The sequence below is a fragment of the Triticum aestivum genome, chromosome 1D, assembly GCF_018294505.1.
Source record: "Triticum aestivum cultivar Chinese Spring chromosome 1D, IWGSC CS RefSeq v2.1, whole genome shotgun sequence".
Classification (NCBI taxonomy): domain Eukaryota; kingdom Viridiplantae; phylum Streptophyta; class Magnoliopsida; order Poales; family Poaceae; genus Triticum; species Triticum aestivum.
In genome coordinates, this window is record NC_057796.1 from 147,826,009 (window position 1) to 147,845,217 (window position 19,209).

Genomic DNA, 19,209 nt, shown 5'->3' on the forward strand with positions numbered 1-19,209 from the left:
TTTGGTGATAAACTGCAGGCCCTTGATTTCGTATCCAAGGGCTGGAAAATCTAATGACCAAAGATGAAAAATTCAGTCGACTGACGTGTAGCCTCACCCCGCACGTACACATGCACGCACGCAAGACACGCACGCATGCAGGCGTGCAACACTGACACGTACACATAACGAACACACGCACGCATGCAGGCGTGCAACACTGACGCGTACACATGCACTCACGAACACACGACGTACGCACACATGCATGCAACACTGAAACGTACCCTTGCATGCACGCAACACTCGCACGCGTGCATGCACACAGCACACGACGCAAGACACACGCTCAACCTATACGTGCATGCACCCTTTGTTAAGGACATGGATTGTTACGGGTATTAATCAATCTTATCTGTGATAAGCAGAATATTGATGTTTGTAGCGGTCTTTATGAATCACAACGTATCGAACGGGCTATCAACATAGTAGGCTTATCTATATGAAAAGGATGACATCACACTCAATCAACATCATCGGTTTATGAAATGCCCGCTTCTGACCGCCCTGGCCCACCAACGGTTCCTTTGCTGTGCGCTGCCTGCGTTGGGTCACTAACATGCATGCCATGTACCCGAAGAGCCCACACGTCAACATCAGGCTTGAATGTGCGGTGGGAGGGCCACTGGAACTGCCCCAGCTCATGGGTAAAGGCTGGACAACCCACCTCGTAGGGTAGGTCGCCGAAACCCCCCGGTGCTTGGTGGTCCATGTGGGCCCCGCACGCCTATCTGACTGAGAGCGCTTCCCGGCGCCGCTCCATGGTGGTCTGAGCATCCTCCTGGGCACGCTCCCGAAGAACTTGACGTTGGTCGCGGCGGGCTCGTGGGTCGGACGACACTGTGGAAACGTCGTCACAGGCGTCGGCCCAACAAGCCGGCGGCTGCTATTGCTGGCGTGGGGAGGAGAGTGCACCGTGGTTGCAGCGCCTCCGGTCTTCCCACCATCGGCGTGTGCCGGCCCTACGGAGCGCCGGCACGAGGGTCATGTTGGTCGCGGTTCATCTTTGTTGGCGTAGCTAATGAGGCTCCGAATGGTGGCTCTCTAGTCGTCGAGCTTCTCCGCAGCAGGAGGGAAGTCGAGGAGCAGCTGCGCGCGCGCCAACGCTTCCGCTGGCGTGGGAGGTGGCGAAAGCTGCGTGGACTGTGATGCGCTTCGACTTCTAACCATGTTAGGAGGAGCTCCATCACGGTCTCGCGGTCGCGCGCCGCTCCCGCCTGCGTCCAGGTGCGCACGCTGGCCCGGCGCGTCCTGAGAATGACGCAAAGGGCTCTTCCTGCGGCGGCGCCCAGGGGCACCGTCGTCACGGTGTTGCCCATCGCGCGCGGCCTGGGAAGGTCGCGGAGCGGGCGCCGGCTGGGGCGTCATAGAGGCTGTCGCACCACCCGTGGGCAGCACGACCCCGCCTCCGGACCCAGCGACGCGTGGCTCGTCGTGTTGGGCCCGAATGACGCCGCTTGCCTGGCTCCGATTACCAGAGTGTCATGGATGCTCGCGGGCCGCGCCTCCGGCACCACCCGTGGCCACCCATCGCCCACCCGTGCTGGTGCGGACGGGCCGGCTCCGGACGACCTGGTCGCTGTGATCCCCTTCTTCTTGGGGGCCATGGCGATGATGTAGTTGGTGAGTTGGCTTCAAAACTGGATTTTTCACAGCTTGCGCCCCCAACCTGGCACGCCAAAGATGTCGGGGTTCAGAAACGACACCTATGGTATCACAAGGAATCCCTACTATGGTTGCCAGGGCGCGGGGCTGTAAAAACAGCGGGTTTAGAAGATCAACACGGGGGAATTTTATCCAGGTTCGGGCCGCAAGCGATGTGTAATACCCTAGTCCTGCTATGGTGTATATTTGGTGTTCTTGAGATCTTGAACTAGCTGCGGCGCATGCATAGCCCAAAATGTCTGAATCCTTCCTCAGGACGCCTCGGGCCTCCTTTTATATGCCAAAGGGGCTGCCACAGCGGTACATAGGAGGTGGAAAGTGTCTATAGTGTACGGTATTATCTCCTGACATCATAGGACAAAACGCATTTAATGCGCTACCGACGTGTCCCCTTGCTTTATCGGGGACGGCAAGGGAAGCTCATCTCGTCTGTCACCGCCTCACTTCGCTTCGACGTGCATCCAAGCAGACGAGGCATGCAGCGCCATGCTGGCTGGCTGGCTGCTGCGCTGGTGCGGTGGCAGGGTCTTCACGAAGGTCTGCATGCCACCACGCAGGTGCTTGCCTGGTTGGCCTAGAAGCTGCATGCTGCCACGTAGGTGCGTGCCTAGTTGGCAGGCTGGCTGCTGTGTCGGAATGGCCATGGGGCAACGAAGCTTTGGTAAGTGCGGGCCTGGTTGTGGCCCCGCAGATGTCCCCAGCAAGGGTCTTGCCGGGGCCTCGGCAAGGGTCTTGCCGGGGGCCTTCGTCTTCTAGTGCTCATCTAGTCTTGTAGGCCTTCAGTCTCCACAAAGATCTGCATGCCACCTTGCAGGCGCCTCCTGAGCCTTGGTTCCAATGTTGTTGATGGTGTCGGAACTCTTAGGCTCAAGGGTGGTGGTCTTGCTAGTGTTGGGTAAGTTTCCCCGGCAAGGCCCTTGCCGGGGCAGCGTAGGTCGTCCCCGGCAAGGCTCTTGCTGGGGGAAACCCACCTTGCCCCTTCGCTCTGCGCGCCTCTGGTCTCAGCGCAGCTCTGGTAGTCTTGTTCCTTGGTTCCTCTGCCCCGCCAAGCGTGGCCACAGGTGCGGCTACAACTGCCCGTGCACAAGTAAAGGGGTACAGAAGGCCCCTACTTTTGTACACCTATAGAGGCTTAGCATTGCAAGGCAGACACTTATTATTGGAACAAGAACCTCTTTTAAAACTAGCATTATCTTTTTTGATTCTATCACTCCTCCTTACCTCAGTTTCAACAAGAGGTGTTTTTCCTCTCCTTCGTTTCTTAGTGTTTTCTATTCCAAAGGGTTGGAGGAATCCCCTGTATTCTCTTTGTTGGTCGCATCAGCTTGAGGATGCTCAGTAGCAGCCAGCAGACAAGTACGAGCCTGGGAAGAGGAGCACTTAGCAGGAATATGAAATAAAATGTCCTCCTCCTTTCCCTCCACTTCAGGTAGAATTTCCCATAGGTTGTGATGTTGCTCTTCCCCTCCAAAGGTGGACGCAATTCCTCACCATCAATCCAAGCTAGCTCCTCTTGCTCCACAACTTGCAAGAGTTCTTCCAGGGCAATATTTATTAGACAAAAGATAGATGAAAGTCACTGTGCTATTGCTTGTCTGCAAGAAACTAAATGTGCTTCATTCGATTCCAGAACAATTAAAAGCTTTTTCCCCAAGAGATTTGACAGCTTTGCTTTCTCTCCTTCTTTGGGGGCCTTTGGTGGAATTCTAGTTGTTTGGAACTCATCTATTTTTGATGGGACTTTATTGCAAGTCCAACAATTTGCAGTGGTGATTGAGTTTGTTTCTAGGCAAAACAATGAGAGGTGGACACTTGTGGTGGTTTATGGTCCTTGTCAGGGGGAAGCTAGGGATAATTTTGTAACCTGGATTTATCACCTAAATATTCCTGTGGATGAAAATTGGCTGCTACTGGGGGATTTTAATTTCTTGCGTTCTTTGGATAACAGAAACCTACCTGGTGGTGATTTGAATGACATGTTCATCTTTAATGAGATTATTGGCCACTTAGGTCTTTTGGAATTGCCCCTCAAAGGCAGATCCTACACTTGGTCCAATCTGCAGGATACTCTACTGCTTGAGCAGCTAGACTGGTTCTTCACTTCTGTTGATTGGATATCTGACTATCCCATGACTGAGGTGCTACCTCTTGCTAGAACTGCATCTGACCATGTGCCTTGTGTGGTTACAATCAAAACTTCTATTCCCAAGTCTAATCTTTTTAGGTTTGAGAATTATTGGTTGGAGCTTGAGGGTTTTATGGATTGTGTTGATTCTTCATGGCAGAAACAATCCAGAAAAGGGCATATTACTGCTAGGATAGCTGACAAATTTAAGTCCCTGAGAATGTATCTCAAGAGATGGCAGAAGAACATTTCCAAACTGAAAACTCTAGTATGTAAATGCAATAATGTTGTTCTGCTCTTGGATAAGCTTGAGGAATATAGACCACTTTACAGGCATGAATCCAATTTCAGGAAAGTGGTTAAAAACCATGTTGAGAAATTGCTCCACCTTCAATGTCTTTATTGGAAGAAAAGATGTACTATCAGATACATTAAAGTGGGTGGTGAGAACACCAAGTTCTTTCATGCTATGGCTACTGAGAGGCATCGAAGGAATTCTATTGCTAGCTTAAAATTGCCTGATGGTACTTTGGTGACTGATCACTCACAAATGGAGGGTATTATATGGAATTGTTTTAAAAACAGAATGGGTTCTTCCAGGGGAATTAGCTTGGGTTTTGATCTTTCTTCCCTCATTGAACTAGTTGAGGGTTTAGATATTCTCACTAAGCCTTTTGAGAAGGAGGAAATGGACAAGATTGTCAAACATATGCCAGTTGATAAAGCTCTAGGTCTAGATGGTTTTAATGGTCTCTTCTTCAAAAGGTGCTGGCACATAATTTCTCAGGATTTTTATGAACTGGCCCAGGCTTTCTTTGATGGTTCTGCTCATCTGGAAAATATCAATGACTCATATATAACTCTGGTGCCTAAGAAGCCCTCACCCGAAGAGGTGGGTGACTTCAGACCTATCTCTTTAACAGGAATGGGTCTTAAGTTCCTATCTAAGATGGCAGCCAATAGGGTTCAAGAGGTGATTATGCAGTGTGTTCACAAGAACCAGTGTGGTTTCATAAAAAGCAGAACAATTCAGGATTGTATTGGGTGGACTTTTGAGTATTTACACCAGTGCCACCATTCCAGGAGACCTATTGTGATTCTAAAGTTAGATTTTGAGAAGGCTTTTGATTCCCTTGAGCATGAGGCCATAGTGCAAATATTGAGATATAAGGGCTTTAATGAGAAGTGGATTCTTTGGATGAAGCAACTTTTGTCCACAGGTACCTCATCTGTTCTGCTTAATGGAGTTCATGGTAGGAAGTTCATATGTAAAAAGGGTGTCAGACAGGGTGATCCAGTCTCTCCCCTCCTTTTTGTCCTAGCTGCTGATCTCCTGCAGACTGTAATCAATGACATGTTCAGAAGGGGCATTCTTCATCTACCTATACCTTGTCATGACCAGGACTACCATGTGATTCAGTATGCTGATGACACTTTAATTATCTTGCCTGCTGACAAGGACCAACTTATAGCTCTGAAGGACATGCTCAAGGTCTTCTCTGTGTCCACTGGTCTTGATGTGAACTACCACAAATCCATTATTATTCCCATCAATGTGGACACTGCTGTCATGACTGAATTAGCTGCTGCATTTGGATGCCAGATTGGGAAAATGCCTTTTACCTACCTTGGGTTACCAGTGGGAACTATAAGGCCTAAAATGGTGGATTTTATGCCATTGGTGGACTGCATGGAGAGGAGAATGACAGCTAGTTCCTCTTTTTTTAATCTGGGGGAAAGACTGCGGTTTCTAAACTCTGCCTTGTCTTCTATGCCCATTTTTTGCCTTTGCAGTTTGGTTGTTCCTGCTGGAATACTAAAGCAATTGGAGAGAATCCAGAGACAATGCCTCTGGAGGAAGAATAGGGGTGAGCCTGCCCCTTCACTTGCTGCTTGGGACCTTATTTGCAGGCCAAAAAACAAGGGAGGCCTTGGTATTCTTAATCTTGGTGTTCAGAATGTTGCACTTCTGCTCAAACATGCGAATAACTTTCTTAATAAAAAGGATCTCCCATGGGTGTCTTTAATTTGGGATACCTACTATCATGGTAGAGTACCCCAAGGAACTTCTGATTGTGGCTCTTTCTGGTGGAAGGATATATGCAAGGTCATGCAAACCTTTAGGGAGTGTGCTTGGGTTCAGATTAATGGAGGGGACACTGCCCTCATGTGGTCAGACAACTGGCAACTTGATGATTAGGTGTCTAGCCTTCAATTCAGATTTCCCAGGCTCTATTCCTATGTTAAGGACCCCTGGATCACTGCTCAAGAGTTCTTGGACTCTCAGGACATGTTCCAGCACTTCCACCTTCCTTTGTCCAGCCAGGCTTTTGATGACCTGACCACTCTCCAGCCTCTGTTGGGTGGCCACAATAGAACACCTGGGTCCAAGGATATTTGGTTTTCGAATGGGACTGCCAAGGGGTACTCACCAAAGTTGTTTTACTCACATACTTTTGCAACAGAATCCTTCAACCCTTTGACAGCTTGGATCTGGAAGTCCTCCTGTACAATGAAAATCAAAGTATTCGCTTGGATGCTTATTATGGACAGGTTGAACACCAAAGACATGGTGGATAGGAGGCATTGGCATTTGGAGGATGGAGTAAATTGTGTCCTTTGTCCTTTGTAGACTAGGGAAACAAGAGATCATCTGTTCTTTAATTGCAATTTTAGTGTCAGAGTTTGGAACTATCTGCAAATTGATTTGTCATCTGGTGACTCCATGGCTGATTTGGTTATTAATGCTACCAGGAGTTTTAGGAAGCCCTTCTTCACTGAAGTGGTGTTTATTGCTTGTTGGAATATCTGGATTCTCAGGAACGCTAAGGTCTTCAGGCATGAGAGAGCTGGATTCAATAAATGGAGAAGTGCATTCATCCATGATATTAGCTTAATGCAATATAGAGTGAAAGCTGCCTATAAGGATGATCTCCTTAGATGGATCTCATTTCTGCCACCTTGAGGCCAATATTATGTAATTTTAACTTGTTTCTTCTCCTTCTTCCCTTATTTTAGTTTGATTACCTCTTGTAATCCCCCATAATACTTGTACTTGCTCTCTCTTTATCAATAAAGTTTTGATATGCTGTGGAGGTTTCCCCTACAGTTCCCAGTCAAAAAAAATTTATTTGCATTATTCTGAGCAGGAGGCTGCAAAGCCCAGCGGCCATCATCTTCATCCATATCAAACTGATTGTTGACACGTCTCCAATGTATCTATAATTTATGAAGTATTCATGCCATGTTTACAAGAATTTTATATGGTTTTGGTACGATTTGAATGGAACTAACCCGGACTGACACTATTTTTAGCAAAACTACCATCGTGATGTTTTTTGTGTAGAAATAAAATTTCTCAGAATGGGCTAAAACTTTTTTATGATTTTTTTGGAACAAAAGAGACCCTCAAAGCTTCGTGGGAGAACCAGAAGAGCAATGAGGTGCCCACGAGGTACCAGGGCGCACCCAGGGGGTGATGGTGTCGTGGTGCCTCGGGGGCCTATCATAGCCCATCTTGACGTGAGACCGACACCAAAAATTCCTATAAATAGAGAAAACCCCAGAAATTACCCTAGAACTTTGACTCCGCCGCCGCAAGACTTTGTACCTACGAAATACCATCTGGAGCCCTGTTCCGGCACCCTGCCAGAGGGGGAAATCATCACCGGAGGCCATCTTCATCATCTCGGCGGTCTCCATGATGAGGATAGAGTAGTTCACCCTCAAGGCTAGGGGTATCTACAAGTAGCTATGTGTTTGATCTCTCTCTCTCTCGTGTTCTTGATTTGGCACGATCTTGATGTACCACAAGCTTTGTTAATATAGTTGGATCATATGGTGTTTCTCCCTCTCTATCTTGTTGTGATGAATTGAGTTTTTACCTTTGAGGTTTCACTATTACTGGATTGAATACTTTTATGGATTTGAGAACACTTGATTTATGTCTTGCATATGGATACCCGTGGTGACAATGGGGTGTTCTATTGATTCACTTGATGTATGTTTTGGCACTCAACTCGCATATTCCTGAGGTGACATTGGGGGTAATCTATGCATAGGGGTTGATGCACTGGTAGAAATGTTGGGGCACTCTTCGAAGTTCTTTGTGTTGGATTGAATATTATGAAACTGAAGTTGTTTCATGCATATCGTATAATCAACTCACGGATACTTGTGTTGACATTGGAGTATCTAGGTGACATTAGAGTTGGTTGATGTGTATCATATGGTGTTATTTAAGTACGAACTCTTGTGTTGTTTGTGACACTTATAGGAATAGCTCAATAGATTGATCGGAAAGAATAAATTTGAGGTGGTTTCATACCCTACACACAATTTCATCTTATGTTCTCCGCTAGATAAGAACTTTGGAGTGATTCTTTGTCGCACATTGAGGGATTGTTATATGATTCAATTATGTTATGATTGCTGACAGATTGCACCAGTGAAAGCATGAACCCTGGGCCTTGTTTCCAAGCATTGCAATGCCGCTTGTGCTCCATTTTATCACTTGCTACCTTGCTGGGTTTTTTATTTTCAGATTACAAAAACCTATATCTACTATCCATACTACACTTGTATCACCATCTCTTCGTCGAACTAGTGCACCTATTCAATTTGCCATTGTATTGGGTGTGTTGGGGACACAAGAGATTTCTTGTATTTGATTGCAGGGTTGTTTGAGGGAGACCATCTTCATCGTACGCCTCCCACATATTGATAAACCTTAGGTCATCCACTTGAGGGAAATTTGCTATTGTCCAACAAAAGTCTGCGCTTGGAGGTCCAACACGAGTCTACAAGAATAAGTTGTGAACTAGACATCAAGCTCTTTTCTCGCGCCGTTGCCGGGGAGGTGAGTGCTTAATGGTATATATTTAGATCTTGCAACTGAATCTTTTAGTTTCTTGTTTTATCACTAGTTTGGTTTACAAAAGAAAACTACAAAAAATGGAATTGAGGTTGCCTCATATTCTTCATCTTTATCATGTCTTTCTTGAAAATGATGGATCAGAAAATTTTGCTCAATTGATAGAAGAAAAATTCAATAAAATGTTTGGCATAAAATCCATAAATGATAAGCATGATTGCAATGTTGTTAGTACGAATTCTATGATATCCAAAATACTAACGATGATTGCACTAGTCATGACAAAAATGTTTCTTATAAGCATGTCAATTTTTGTGGAGTGCATAAAATTTGTGAAGACATGCCTTATAGGAATGATAGATTTTGTAAGAAGCATAAACATGGTAAAACTAATTGGTGTCTTAAAGTGATAGATGAATTTGATAAAAAATTATGCTCTCTTCATCACACACATGATGTGATGAAGAAAAAGAAAAGAAGAAAAGGTAGAGGTAAAAAGGTATCCCTCCCAAATGATGTTGCTCCTATTATTGTTATGCCTCATGATAATGAATCAAAAATAATGGAAGATGATACACTTGATGATGATATTGCTTCTTTGTCTTATGGCACAATGTATGAAGAAACTATTGAGGATGATTTTGTTATGCATATTACGCGTTGTGATGATTATGATTGGGAAAATAATGATACTTCTTAATCTTTTTGGCATCAACTTGGAAAATTATGATAATATTTGTTATACTATTAATGATGAGAGTGATTATGCTTATGATATGTCAAGCCACAAACTTGGGGATGCTATGTTTGATGAGAATGACATGTTTGAGAATTTATTTGCTGCAATTAATATTTGTCGCAAGCTTGGGGATGCTATGCTTAATGAAGATGATATTTTTAGTCCCCCTACTTGGAATGATCAAATTTGTTATGATGATTGCATGCCTCCTATTTATGATGATTGCAATATTTATGAAAGTGGGTTTGGAAGAGTGTAAACTTTAGATAATAATCATCCCACTATTTGGTAGGCTGTTGAATCTTATTATAATGATAAAATTGGATTTGGAGAGGTCGTGACTTTATTTAGTAATGATTCCATTATTTCGGAAGAGGTTTCAATTGATTATGATGACAACCAAGTTCTTACTTATGATGATTATTGTGATGATACTTATGTTATAAAAAGTAGTTATGATTATATTTATAAAACTTGTCATAATTATGATTACCCTTTTACTGAACATTACTCTTTTAATGTGGAAACAATTTATAGTATTCGAGTTTCATATAATACTCTCACTCCTATTGATGAGAAGAAATTTGCCTATGTGGAGAGTTATCAAAACGCTATGCTTGTGGATGATGAAAAGAATGCTTTATGTGAAAGTTTTATTGTTGAATTCATTCATGATGCTACTAAAAATTATTATGAGAGAGGAACATATTCTTTTACATATATCAATAATATCAAGTTTCCTCACTATGTGTTGAAAATTTTGAAGTCATGCTTGTTTTGCCTTCCTATGCTAGTTGATCCTTACTCCCATAAGTTGTTTGCCGACAAAATCCCTATGCATAGGAAGTGGGTTAGGATTAAATGTGCTTGTCATGTGCTTCATGATGCTCCCCTCATGTTTCAATCCTTTACTTTTATGTGAGCATCATTGGAATTATCATGCCTAGCTAAAAAGACACGAAAGAAACCCGCTTGTTGGGAGACAACCCAATATTTCTACCTACAGTTTTTGTGTGTTCACATTATTAAGCTATTGTAGTAATCATGTTTTATAGCTTTTGTTTCAATAAAGTGCCAAGTAAAGCCTTTGGGATAGTGTGTATGATAGTCGACTTGATTCTGTGCAAAAATAGAAACTTTTGCGCCCAGTTTTGGAATTACCATAATTCACCGGGATGTGATAAAATTCTAAAACATTTACACATAAATGATATACAAATTTTAGTATGTTGTCCTAATGTTTCAGAATTTTTGGAGTTACAGAAGTATGGCCATTGTTCAGATCATTACAGACTGTTCTGTTTTTGGCAGATTCTTTTTTCAATGCATAGTTTACTTGTTTTATAGTTTCTATGGCTTATATTCGTCAATGTAAATTGTAGAAATTGTAATTTAAAGTAGGCATTGTGTGCAAAAAATTACTAATCTTGTCTTGAAAATACCAAAGTGAATGATTTGCTCTTTATCATACTAACATATCTCCCGAAGTTCCGTTAAGTTTTGTGTGATTGAAGTTTTCAAGTTTTGGGTGAGATATTGATATGAGGATAATAAGGAGTGGCAACACTCTAATCTTGGGATGCCCATAGCACCCCAATTTAATATTCAAGGAAGACCCAAGCGTCCAAGTTTGGGGATGCCCCAGAAGGCATCCCCTCTTTCATTTCCAACATTGTCGGTAACCTCACTTGGAGTTATATTTTTATTCATCACATGATATGTGTTTTGCTTGGAGCGCCATTTTCTTTTATGAGGATTTTCTTGATGTTATTTAGAAGAAAGTTTTGTATCTTTTATTTCAATAAAAATGCCAAGTATAACCTTTACCATGCTTATTTTGCTGTTTGAAAGCAGAATGTTTTCTATCATTGTCTGAATTCTTCGGTAAAGTTTGAATGTGCCAAAATCTTGAAAGTTTTACACAGTAAGCTATGATAAATTTTCTACATTGTGTTAAATTCTCATAATTTTTGGAGTTGAATAAGTATGAATCTTCTTGCATCCTTTACAGACTGTCCTGTTTAGACAGATTGCTGTTATGTTTGCATTGTTTACATATGTTTGCTTATTTAATGATTCTATTTGAGGATAGGAGTATTAAATATGCAGAGGCATTTAGTATGCAATGTTAAATTATAATTTTAGTGATTTGCTACAGTAGAGAATTTTAAGGTTTTGAGTTGATTTATACTAACTTATCTCACGAGTTCTTGTTGAGTTTTGTGTGGATGAAGTTATTGAGATTTAGGAAAACCATGACATGAGAGGAATTAAGGAGACACAAGAGCTCAAGCTTGGGGATGCCCAAGGCATCATACGTTAATATCCCAAGAAGTCTCAAGCATCTAAGCTTGGGGATGCCCAAGTAGGCATCCCACCTTTCTTCATCAACAATTATCGGTTAATATCGGTTGAGCCTAAGTTTTTGCTTCTTCTCATGAGATGTGATATTCTTGAAGTGCCCTTTTATATTTGCTTGTTGTTTGAATAAAATACTTAAGATCTGAAATTTTTATTTGAGAGAGAGTCCGCACATAACTACTTAATTGTTTGAATACTCATTTGATCTTCACTTATATCTTTTTGGAGTAGTTTGTCGAACACTCTCATGCTTCACTCATATTGTTTTGAGAGTTGATAATAGTGATGAAAATTTGCACAAGCTATGAAATTGGTCCTAATATGATGCATATTCAAGAAGGATATAATAAAAACTTTCATATAGATAATTGAATATGATGAATTTGATTCCTTTGCAATAGTTTTGCGTTATGAAGATGATAATATGTGAGTTATGCTAGGGAGTAATTGTAGTTTAGTAAGAATACTAGTTTTAAGGTTTGTGATTCCCTAGGCATGCACGTAAAGTCCATATTTATGCAACGAAGTTATATCCTACTTCCGGTGCATTATTCGGTGTTAGTAATGTTCAATGCATGTTTATGACCGTTTCTGTTTTCTGGTTGGTCGCTTCTCAATCTATTTGCTAGTCTCCATTTGTACTAAGTGGGAATGCTGCTTGTGCATACAATTCCTTAAACCTAAAAGTTGTGCCATATCAGTCCACTATACCTACCTATATGCGGCATTTACATGCCGTCCTAAGTAAATTTGCATGTGCCAACTGTGACGCCCCCGATTTGACTGTACACTAATCATGCACGCAAATGTGTATGACCAAGATGAGGGACTCACTAGAAGATATCACAACCCAACTCTAGACAAAAATTAAAGATCATACAAGCTTCATATTACAAGCCAGGGGCCTCGAGGGCTCGAATACATAAGCTAGATCATCAACAAGTCAGCGGAAGCAACAATATCTGAGTACAGACATAGGTTAAACAAGGTGCCATAAGATGGCTAGCACAAATGTAGCAACGATCGAAAAGGCAAGGCCCCCTCCCTGGGACCTCCTAACAACTCCTCGAAGTCGAACTCCACGTAGAATCATCCTCGGGATCCTCTAGCTCCTGGACTCCGTCATATTATCGCGATAACCGGGAAAGGGGGAAAAAGAAGTAGCAAAGCAACTTTGAGTACTCATCCAAAGTACTCGCAAGCAAGGATCTATACTACATATGCATTGGTATCAATGAAAAGGTAGTATATGTGGACTGAACTGCAGCATGCCAGAATAAGAGGGGGATAGCTAGTCCTATCAAAGACTACGCTTCTCGCAGCCTCCATCTTGAAGCATGTAGAAAAGAGTAGCTGGTAAGTTCACCAAGTAAAAACGTATAGCATAATCCTACCCGGTGATCCTCTCCTCGTCGCCCTGTGAGAGAGCGATCACCGGGATGTATCTGGCACTTGAAAGGGTGTGTTTTATTAAGTATCCAGTTCTAGTTGTCATAAGGTAGGAATACAACTCCGGGTCGTCCTTTTACCGAGGGACACGGCTATTCGAATAGATAAACTTCCCTGCAGGGGTGCACCACATTACCCAACACGCTCGATCCCTCTGGCCGGACACACTTTCCTGGGTCATGCCCGGCCTCGGAAGATCAACACGTCGCAGCCCTACCTTAGCACAACAGAGAGGTCAGCACATAAGTCTAACTCCTAAGCGCGCAGGGACCTGGACCCATCGCCCGTTGCACACCTGCACGTTGCGTACGCGGCCGGTGAGAAGACCTAGCAACCTCCATTACAAAGGAAGTTGCGTTACGCGGTCCAACCCGGCGCGTGCCGCTCAGTTACGGACGTCAAGAATGCTTCGGCTAATACCACGACGTCGAGTGCCCATAACTGTTCCCGCGTAGTTGCTTAGTGTGTATAGGCTAGTGGCCAGACTCAGATCAAATGTCCAGATCTCGTTAAGTGTGTTATTTGAAGTATCCGTGGACGCCGACCAGGACCAGGCCCACCTGTCTCCTTGGTGGTCGCAACCTGCCCTGTCGCTCTGCCACAAAGTAACACTTGGGGGCCGTCGGGAATGCAGGCCCACCACTACCTGGGTGGAACCGCCTGTACCTTCAGCCCCCACATCCGAACAGAATAACAAGTGATGTAGCAGTATAGTAGTATATAGTATATATCCGTGATCACCTCCCGAAGTGATCACGACCCAGTCATATAGCATGGCAGACGGATAAGAATGTAGGGCCACTGATGAAGTACTAGCATCCCATACTAAGCATTACGATAGCAGGTAAAGGTATCAACAATTGTAGCAACAATGACAGGCTATGCAACAGAATAGGAGCTATCGAATCAACAATAGTAGCAAACCTAATGCAAGAATAAGGGAGAAGAGAGTGGGAGTTATCTGGTTGATCAAAGGGGGTTTGCTTGCCTGGAAGCTCTGTTGCACAGGAAGAAGGGTCATTGGTGATATAGTCGTACTCAGTGTCATCAACGCCGGTCTCGGGGTCTACCGGAGAAGAAGAGAGGGGAAGGAACAGTAAATATGGAGCAAACAAAGCATCACAAAATATAACAAGGCAATACGCGGTGCCACGGTGAGCTAACGCAGGGATAGGTGATACCGGCGAAGGGGGAAAACATCCGAGAAAGTATTCCCAGTGTTTCGCGTTTTCGGACAGATGGACCAAAGGTGGATTTTTGCATGTTCGCTATGCTTGGGACGTGTGGCGGATAAACGGACTGCATATTCGGACTCATCTCATCGTTCTGAGCAACTTTCATGTACAAAATATTTTCATCCGAGATACGGATTATTTAATATTAATTTTAAAGTTTTAATTCATTTTTGGAATTAACAGAATTAAGTTAATTAGAAAAATGCAATTATGATGTCAGCATGATGTCAGGGTGATTTCAGCAGTCAACCAATCAGTTGACTTAGTCAAACTGACATGTGGGTCCCACTGTCATTGACTGTTAACAAATTAACCAAGTTAATTAGTTTAATTAACAGATTAATTAGGTTAACTGAATTTAGTTAATTAATTAATTTAATTATTAATTATATTTTTTATTAACATTCTGGTGCGCGGGGCCCATTTTCCATAGGCCCATAGACCTAGCGGGGTGGGGCGTTAGCGGGTGTAGCCCGAATGGGCGCTGGCCACGGGGGTGCACCCGGTTGGGCACTGCGGGCGCCGCTGGCCACGGCGATCCAGGGCGGCGTCGAGGCGGGCTCGAGCGGCTAGTAAGGTGGCGGCCACGCCGGTGCCGGAGGCAAGCGCGACATGAGCTCACGAGGGCACGCGGTGGCAGAGTGAGCAAGGCGAGCGCGGGCATGGGCGCACGCGTGCGATGGCCGCTTATCGATGGCAGGTGCGGGGAGGGGCCCAGCTGCGGTGAGAGAGCAGCGGGGCTATGCGGGCGGCGGGACAGGGGCGGCCAGGGCCAGGGCAAGGCAGGCGCGAGCGGGGGAGGCGCGACTTCGCGCGCGGGCGAGGCCAGGGAGCGTTGAACAGGGCGCCCGTGGGTTGCGCAGTGCGGGAGAGGTGGTGGCCGTGGCCTCGCGGCGGTAGCGAGCGCGGGATGGCGCTGTGGACGGAACAGGCGACGGGGACGGAGAGAGGGGGTGGTGCTCACAGACGGTGTAGGGAAATGGCAACGAGCTCGAGGAGGAGGACGGGGACGACGGCAAGGTCAAGGCGGTGGTGAAGCGGCTGGGCAGCGTGTGTCGGCGGTGTCCGGCGAGGAGGGGGATGAGGAGGCGAGGAGGCAGTCCGGCGAGGTGGCTCCGGCGACGGCGGTGCGGCGAGGCGCGGCGTCGGGCGTGCGGCGAGGGGCGCCGTTGCCCCCTGATCTAGATCGGGGGAGAGGGAGGAGCGGGGTCGTGGGGGAGAAGTGGGCTGGTTGGCCCTAGGGTTTTCGTCGGTGGGGGGTGGTTAAGGGGAGTGCGGGGTGGGCCGGTTCGGGCCAGTTGGGCTGGACGGCTGGGCCGTTTGGCCCAGTTGGCTAGGGGGTCCTTTATTTTTTTCTTTTGTTTTGTCTTTTTCTTTTTATTTATTTACTGTTTTTATTTTACCTTAGTTTTATAAATGAGAACTAGCCCCTAAATTAGGACTATTTCTTATGACATTGCCACAAATAATTTGGCACCCTAATCAATTAGTTTATATTTGTTTATTATTTAAAAGGCATTTAAATATTAGTTTTACTGCTGCTTTAATTAATTTAGTGCATTTAACTATTTTAAAAAGATGTTTTCTCCACCATAATTACCTATGCAATATCTGGCACAACCCGAACATTTTAGTTTTAATATTTGAAAACTTTTTTTGTTTGCCTTTAATTCAAATTTGAATTTGAATCGTTTTGAACTAACATGAGATTACCAACAGTAATCGAGGTGACGTGGCATCATTAGCACAGGATCATTGTAGCTTAATTGTCTGGGCGTCACACTTCTCCTCAACTACAAGAAATCTCGTCCAAGAGATTTTAAGAGGTGGAGTAAGGGGAATCCGGTTAGGAAATTCTAATGAATCTTCTCGGTCTTGGTTGCTCTTCTCGAAGAGGTCGATCCATTACGTTGATGTATTCATTTCTCTGCTTCAGGTGTCACATCCTAGCTAGTTCATGCATTAGAGTGTTGCATCATGTCTATTTTCACAGAAACTTGAAATGGGGATGCCAGAAACCCCCAGCACCCCCCCCCCTGAAACAACTAGGGTTTACTAAAATCCCTTTTCAATGAACCTGAAATGCCCTCCATAAATGTTCACCATCTTTGGTCCTGGCTAAAACCTCTGCCAAAAATGGTTTCATATTTTTGGAGGCTATTCTGGATTTTTCATCAAGCCATAAGTATTTGCATTTGGGCAATTTAAATCCTATAAATATTTTAAAATGCCCAAATAATCTTGAAGGTATTTTTAGGCTGTTGAGAATAATTTCAAAGGTGCCTCTGAATATTTCCAGGATTTTCCTAAATGAAATAGTATTTCTACCATTTCAAAACACAGAACATAAATAAAAAAAGAGAGAAAACAGAAAGCAGAGAAGGACTTACCTGGCAGCCCACCTGGCGGCCCAGCACTGTGCTGGCCCATAGCCAGTCAGCTGCCTGCTCTCGCCAGAGCAGGCAGAGAGGTGACGCCGGCGAGCGCGAGCTCGCCACGGCGCCACCTGCTTGCCGCCTCGCCCGTGGACGAGCTGGACGACCCTCCACGACGCGCCCCCGAGCCCCTGGACACCCCCTTTCTCCCCCATCGCCTCTCCCTCGCCTTCCTCCACCTTGGCCGACGCAGCCGCTGCCACCTCGCCGGAGTGGCCGCGCCCACCGTCGACCTCGCGCCGTCCCACCGTGTCCAACAGCTCCGCTGTCGCCTTCTCCTTCGAGCAGGTCGAGCCCCGAGGCCTCTGCTCCGACCTCGCCTTCGCCGCTCACCGTCGGAGATCCCCTCCGCCGTCACCACTGCAGCAGTTCGCCCCCGACCTCGCCGTCCGCTCCGTCGCAACCACCGTGAGCCTGGCCACCTTCCCATCCTCTCCTTTCTCCCTCTCGAGCTCCGTAGCCACTGCACGTAGCTCACCCGTACGCGCCGCCGCACGAGCTCGTCGCCGACGAGGCTCTGGCCATCCAACGGTCGCACCACCATGGCCGTTAGCTCCACTGGATCGCCAGGAGCCCGTAGCACCATCGCACGCCCCTCGCCGTGCTCTCTAGCAATGGGTTCGACTACACCCGTACCCCGGCAGCCGCACGGCTCGTCGCCGGCGTCCATTCCGGCGACCCCGAGCTCCACCACCACCACCAGTCGATGCGGTTTGCTCCCAGCTACACGTAGGTGCTCTCCGCCGTCCATTTGGTCGCCGGAGGAGGAATCCCGCACTCCACCGCCGCGTCTGGACGTCGCCGGCGGCTAAACGCCGGCGAGTCAGCGTGGTTTGACCACGGGTTGACCCCCCAGAGTCACTGACAAGTGGGGCCCGCCTGCTAAATAATCTGAGTTAGAGTCTAAAATTAATCCTAATTAGTTAATTACCTAACAGTGACACTGACACAGGGGACCCACACGTCAGGTTTGACCTGGACGACCCCGTTGACCGCTGACGTCATCATGACACACTGCTGACGCATTAGGCAATTTAATTACTGGAATTATTCTTATATTGGAAATTCCAGAAATTATCACAAACTTCAAAAAATCATAGAAAATAATCTATAGCTCAGAATGAAAAGATTTATATATGAAAAATGATCAGAAAAATCCATTCTATCCATCTGTACTGGTTTCATGCATGTTTAAGCAAGTTAACCTACTGTTTAATGTAGAACAAGATAAAGCACTAAAAGAGGCCACATATGAACTTGGAATTTGAATCTTTGATTCAAAATAGTCCAAACCCATCTGGTCTTAGTTGCATTAGCCCAATCCATCCATTTTGCCATGTCTCATGCATGCATCATATTGTTGCACTTGCTTGGTGTTGATTGTGCTTCGGTATGTTCATTGTGGTAGGTCCTGCCTCCGAGGATATTCACGAGTATCCAACTGAAGGGCGGTATCCCACCACCACTCCGTCAGGCAAGCAACCCATTGATCATTTCGATACAAACCCATCTTCTTGCTTCTGCTCTCATTTACTGCATTAAGACAACGCGATTCAAACTGCTGTGTGTTGCGGTAGTTGAACCCACTTTCCTTTGCATGACCTGTCATTGCCACAGTAACTAGATGAAACCCACTAGCATGTGTAGGAGTTGATTGAGCCATGTTGTGTTCCTACAATGCTATGCTTGCTACGCTTAGAGTCGTGTCAGGTCTGGCTCATCAGGGTGATGAACTAGAGTGAAAGTGTGTGTCGGTAATGAGAGTGAGGTGTTGAATACGATTTGGTAAAGGTATCGATGGGAGGCCATGTAGGAGTACATGGTGGGTTGTTTCATTGAGACCGTCCCTAAGAACTGAGATCTGTATGCGTGATTTAAGATTCAGCTACTACCACGCATTGGGCCCGAAACCAATGGACCCCCTCGGCTTCTTAATCACCCTTGTCCTCTGTCCAGGAGTTGCACGTAGTTTCTGGTGTTTGTAGCTGGAGGCCGTGGACAGCGCTGACCAAGGGGTGGGCTGCGATGCGGTAGGCTCGTGGCACGGTGTACCGAGTCGCCCGTTTGGTGTCCGGGAACCCTGCACACATCGTTTGGGGCCGTATGTGGAAACCTCGGCCGGACTCCCTGCGGATGGAACCTAAATAGGCGATAAACCTGGACTAGAGACTCGAGTGTTTAGGTAGGCTGTGGCCGACACCCACATTGGGCTTCCGCTTGAAGGTTGCCGAGTACACGTCGTGTAGCGACGATAAGTGGTGGGAGCGTGTGTGACGAAGTACACCCCT